Genomic DNA, 6,205 nt, shown 5'->3' with positions numbered 1-6,205 from the left:
TTGGTGCTCACTGTTTACTTCTGGTAAGATTAAAATGCTTGGCATCAGCTCTGGCTTTTCAGGGCTGGGAATTCAATTTGCAGAGGGCACCTGTGAGAGAGAGGGGTGTGGTTTGGGTTTTTTTTCTCCAGGAATTAATATTGCTTGTTTGGAATATCTTAGAGGCTATGAAGCAGTCATTCTGGATCATAGCTTATTGAAAGACAAAGGGTTTTTTTTAGAAAAAATATATTTAGAGTCAAACTCACCTTATGCCTTTCAAGAAGCTGCTGCTTTTCTTCTTAAACCTTTAACTTTGACCCTTTCTGTGTTTAAAATCTGCCTGTTTTTGTCCCCAGCTCCTGAGTCCTCCTTCTAGTGCTTGTAGCACAGAGCTACAGTTCTATCAACTCCACAAAATGTTCTTTTAATGTCCCCACGGGGACACATTAAAAATGGGCTTTAAAGTATGAATTTAATGACTTGGGATAAAATTGAGTTTGTGTGCAATATCTGACTCTGAAAGTCTGTAAATATTTAATTAATTCATGCAGGGAAAGAGGGAGGAATCCAGGCCTTCCTTGGGCACCCCCAGAGACTGGACTCCACCTCCTCCCAGGACAGCCCCTTCCAATGCCTGACCCCCCATTCCTTGGAGAAATTCCTCCTGATGTCCAACCCGAACCTCCCCTGGGGCTGCTCAAGGCCATTCCCTCTTGTCCTGTCTTTCTGATGTCCCTTTCTGTCACTGTTAACACGAGAAGCTGCTGATGTGAGATCCCCCCAAGAGCAGAGAGGAAGGAATTCCCAGCCTCCCACCCTGGCCATGTCCAGCCCTTCCTCTCCACCATCACCACGTCCCAGCAGGCTCCTGAACACCACAGGGCTGTGGCCAAGCCCAGAGCTATTTTTGCACTGCTGAAGCCCCTTGGAGCCTGTGCCAGCTCCCACAAGAACATCCAGGATATAATGGGACAAGCTCAGGCCAGGCAAAGAAAAGTCAGTTGTCACCTTGTTTTCAAGGACATTTTGCAGCTTTCTCCTACTTAACTGTGTCTCCAGCTAAAGCCAAACGTTGCCACATGAGCAGAAAATTCCAGCCCTCAGGAGATGTGGATCCTCAGGGACCCAGCAGAATGACAGCAACCTCAGCTGTAATTATTGCCCTGCAATCTGCATGTCATGAATAAATTGGGAATTCAGCAATAGCTGCAATCACTACTCACAGTTTGATGGGGAAGATGGGCAGCAATTGAGTGTGCTGGGTAAATATTCATTTTTGATCTTTCCTTGACAACAGACCCTTCACATTTGTCCTGTGGAGGCCCCACACAATAAAAAGAGGGATGGAGTGCAGGGCCTGTCCTCTGCACCCCCCAAAACTTCTGCACTCATCAGCTGTGCTGGGCAGAAAGGTGGGTAATTTAGAAAATGAGAAAAAACTTTAACCACAACTAAAACTGAGGCTTTTCTCCTCCTGTTCTTTGAGCCATTTGGTTCACAGATGTTTTTAAGAGCTCTCAGAGAGTGGCAGTCAGAGCCAACAGGACAGCCACACCATAGCCAAGAGGAAAACTTGCTGTTCTGAGCTCATTTTGGGTGCATGGACTGAATTTTGTGCAGTGAAAAACACCAAAAATGGTGATTTGGAAACTGCAAGAGGCCCCATCCAACCCACACAGCGCAGTGCCAGGCTGGAGGAGGAGAACAAACACCCCTGGCACCTCCAGATCTGATGGAGAAGGTGATCACTTCCAGCTATCCAAGAGATTTCTGCTCATCAGCTGATTCTCTCTGTAATTTATTTTTGATTCTGGAAGTGCTGGAGCCAGCTGGTGCCTTCCCTGAGCTTGATGCCTTGTGCAGGCTGGCCTAGAACAGAGGTTGGACAGAGTTACAGAATAAAGCAGGGATTTATTCAAAGGATCTCCTCCATGGATCCACCTTGGGCAGCACAAGAGCCCAGCCAGAGCTGCACCCAAGATGAACCCAAATGGTCCCAAAATGCACGAGCGCTCACGGGGTCTCTCCCTGGGATCAGCTCTGCTCCATGTGCACATTGCAGTTCATTGTCCAATTCCAGCTTTAGCCCATCCAGTCCCATCCTGCTTGTTTTTCTCTCTCCAGCCCACGTTGTTTGTGCTCTTGGGCTGAGATTTGGATCATTTGTCCTTGGTGCCCAGCTGGAGCAGGAATTGTTTTGTCTCCCTGCTCTGTGCACAGAGCTCACCATCCCCTGATGTGAACCCAGACCCACAGACTAAAGCAGCACAGAACCTGAAACACAGAAAATCTAAACCTGAGGCATCAAGCTGAGGCAGCTCAAATCCCATGAGGGAGGTGCAGACCAACCTCAGAGCCTCCAAAGAGACTCTTCCCATGGCAGAGACAGGATCCCACTCTGCTGAGCAGGTTTGGGGCACAGCGAGAGCCAGGGGAGGTGAGCCCAGCAGCCCTGCCAAGGGCAGCTGCCTCGCCCCTGTGAGCCCAACCTGTCCCTCTCCCACCCCTCTGTGACCTTCAGAGATGGCCCAGGGTGACCCAGAGGAGCACCTGGAGCAGCAGAAAGCCAAGAGACAACTCCAGCAGTTTGCAGGAACAGCTGGGCCTTCTCTCACTGCCAATCCAAGAGTTTCCCTGATGGATTCTTATATAAATATTACATTTAATATTCAATATTAAATAAACATCCCCACACATCAACAGCTCCACCAGGCAGGACACAAATGACGAGGGTTCCTCAGCTTTTTGCTTCCCACCATCACAGAAGCCAAGGGCAGCCTGAACAAATCCTTCTCTGTGGTTTTTGCACTCAGCAAATGACCAAAGGCACCCCATTGGCATTGCCTCTGGGTGAGCAGCAAGGGCAGGGGATGAAAAACACAAGGACAAGCACAAACCCCCCCTCAAGAGCCCTTGGAGCTCACTGCAGAAATGGGATTCTTTGGAAATGGCTTGAGCTCCAGCTGAATCCACGTGTGAACAGGAATTGAGTGGAATAATTCACTGTGCACTGACTTTCACCACAGGCCCCAGGACTCAAATCCATGTTCTTTCCAAATGACTGTAATTTCCAGCCCATCTCCTCTGATGAGGAACACAGCCAGCCTGAAATTCCCCCACGGCACTTGAATAAATACTTTAACCTGAGATATAATTTACTAAGATTTAAATGTGAGCTCAGGAAGATCTATTTCTGCTGCAGGAACTTGTGCTAAAATTGGCACCAGCTCTCTCCAAGGCTTTCTCCATCCAGCACACTGGGTTTGGGGGGAGAAGTCTACCTGTGTCCTTCTCCATGGACTACAGAGGCTTGAAAATGTGGAGAGAAACAAGGTCAGAGATGTTTTCCACTCCTGGAGGTGCCAGGAGAGGAGATCAGGGATTAAACAGCAGGACCTGCAGCCCAGGATCCCCCAGGTCTCACTCGTTGGTGGCAAAGGTTCAATAAGGAAGGACAGAGCTGAAAAACAGCTGAATTTTCTGCTGAAAAGAGACCCCCTCCTTCTGAGCCCCATTAAAACTATCCTGTTTTATTGCTTCAAAAGGAGTTTCCTGGTGTGAAATGAGATGAACCAAGCAGAACTGACCCCTAGAGCAGCACTGGAGGGCAGCTTCAGCCCAAGATCATTGCTCTGGCACAGGAATTCATGTTTAACATGCTGGGGGGGTGGATTTTACACAAAGATATTTGAACCTCCATGGGGTCTCAGCGCCATAATTCCATTTAAATTTGATCTGGACACAGGACTGTGCTGAAAACAGATATAGAATACTCCCAGGCTCAGCAAGAATTCTGTTGCTAATCCAAGGGATTCATGGATTCTCCTTGGTTTATGTTCTACTGGTGATAAAAACCTCAACATTGGTGCTGCTTCCCAATGAAGTGAGAAAACAGGAAGGAAAGTTGCTGAGCAGTTGAAGTCTGAGTGGTTTGGTGGTCAGAGAGCCAGAGGAGGTGGCAGGTGATCAGTCTGTGTGATCAGCCCCATCCTGCACCACATCCAGCCCAGCACCTTCAGGAATGGAGCTGTTGCTCCCTCAAGGTCCTTCCCAGCTCCTCCATTGTTTTTATTGTTTTCTTTCTTAGTTAATGCCACATTTATTGCAGAATAAGCTGTTGGACAATCCCCTACATGAGCACTGTGCTCCAAAATCGTTACTTTTATTACCCAATCCTGTGTGCACAGAGACAACCCCCAGAAGAGTTATTGCCACCACTTCTGTGGCCAGCACAGAGCTAAGGCTAAGGTGACCCTGGTGACAGCAGAGATTAATAGGGGCAGGAAAGGGAAAAACAAACACACACTATAAAAAAAAAAAAAAAAAAAAACAACAAACCTCTGGAAAAGCTGAGCAGGACAGTGGTATCCCAAAAGCTGCCTGGGAAGTGGAAGGATCTTCCCCTTTGGCTGACATTGTGCTCACACACACCTGACCACTCTCCAGTTTGCTTTTGACCATCCCAATTTATGTGTTGATTAACAATTTCCACTCTGGACTGAGGATGAAAGGGCTTTTCCCCTCCCCTCAGTACAACAAACACTGAAAAACAGTTTGGGATTGACACGTCCACTTCCTTTTCTTTCCCTGGAAGTTCTGATACATGAGGGCCTTTCCCAAAAATCAGGGTGTACAGAGGTGCTGGAATACAACAGTGGAGGAGGAGGAGGAGAAGGGGAAGGGCAAGAGAAAAGAGAAAAGAGAAAGAAGAGAAAAGAGAAAAGAGAAAAGAGAAAGAAGAGAAAAGGAAGAAGGAGAGGGAAAGGGAAAGGGAAAGGGAAAGGGAAAGGGAAAGGGAAAGGGAAGAGGAGGAAGAGGAGGAAGAGGAGGTAGAGGAAGGTGCTTTCTCCTTCATCTCATAACTGACTGACCCCTTGGCACTTCCAGTGCCATCCAAGGTCCTTCCCAAACCCTGATCTCACCCACAACGTGCCCCAGGATGCACAACATCCATTCCTCCCTCCTTCAGCAGTTCCACTTTATGTTCCCACCAAAATTCTCATTTCCCAGCCTGGGTGTGCCTGTGCTTTCCCCTGGGATGAGATGGGCCCTTGTAAGAGCAAACAGCACCCAGGATTGTAGAATTTCTCCCTCTAAATCATTGAAATCATTGTTCCTGCAGACACAGAGGAGTCAGGCAGCCTCCTCCATGGAGGGACACAATGTTCAATTAACCCCTGAGGCAACTCTTAGCTACTGGAAATTAATGCTGCTCTTCTCTTTGGAGGATTTGCTTTTGAGGACAAAGGTGTCCCAATGTCCATCACAGCCTGCCATGCCCCAAAACTGGAGATTGGCTGTTTTCTTTTGTGGTCTGGATGAACTGGTGCTGGGCTGAGAGCTGGAAGTTTGGGATCCATCTGTGATTTTCCCATCACTGGAAGGAAGCACAAAGCCCTTCATTTTCTCGTGCTTGTACACAATCCTTGTCTCATCCACTGTCCAGATTTTAAATTATTATATAGGGAGTCCCACCCCAGCCCTCAGTGGTTTTACTGAGAAAGTGGTGGTCAGAGGAGTCGTTTCAAGATTTGGAAAATGTTACAGCAGCTTCAGAGAGAGGTTCAAACCCTCTGCCCTGGGTTTGGGACCTGGCCCAGCCAACAGTAAAGGGAACATCTGTGCCTCTTCCCAGCCCTTCTGCCTGCTAACAATAGACAAATAAAATAATAAAAGCTCCTCTCTTCTTTATTTTTTAGAATAAAATAAAAACCCTCTGCAAACAATCTGCATTTTATCTTCTTAATGGCTCCAAAGCCTCCACTTGTCTACAAAAACAATGTCACTCAGCAAGGGTTGAGGAATATTCCTTTCAAATGGTGCACCAGCTGTCCCACAGAGACTACACCACAGTCAACTACCAATAAAAGCAATTCCACAAACTAAATACTCATTAAATAACGTGTGCGCGGAGCCCGGGTCGTTCGCCAACGAGGGATGGGATTTGCTGTAATTTAACCTTTAACGGCACCAGAGGGCTGTTCCCGTCTCCATGGCAGGGCTGGCTCCAGCCAGGAGTCCATTGGAGAGGGATTGTTTTGTTTGTGCTATCTTGGAAATCAGATCCTATAAACTCAGCACAGGCTGAGCTCCTGCCCTGCTGGCCAAAACCCCCTGGAGTTGCTCAAGAGGTCGGCGCTGCTTTCCGGTCAATCCCAGCGTGTCCAAGACAAACAGCCCTGTGTCATCTGGGCTCCATGTCATCCCAGCTCTTCAGGGACTT

The sequence above is a fragment of the Onychostruthus taczanowskii genome, unplaced genomic scaffold (assembly GCF_017590055.1).
Source record: "Onychostruthus taczanowskii isolate IOZ18803 unplaced genomic scaffold, ASM1759005v1 scaffold30, whole genome shotgun sequence".
NCBI classification, from domain to species: Eukaryota; Metazoa; Chordata; class Aves; order Passeriformes; family Passeridae; genus Onychostruthus; species Onychostruthus taczanowskii.
Note: the sequence above shows the minus strand (reverse complement) of the source record.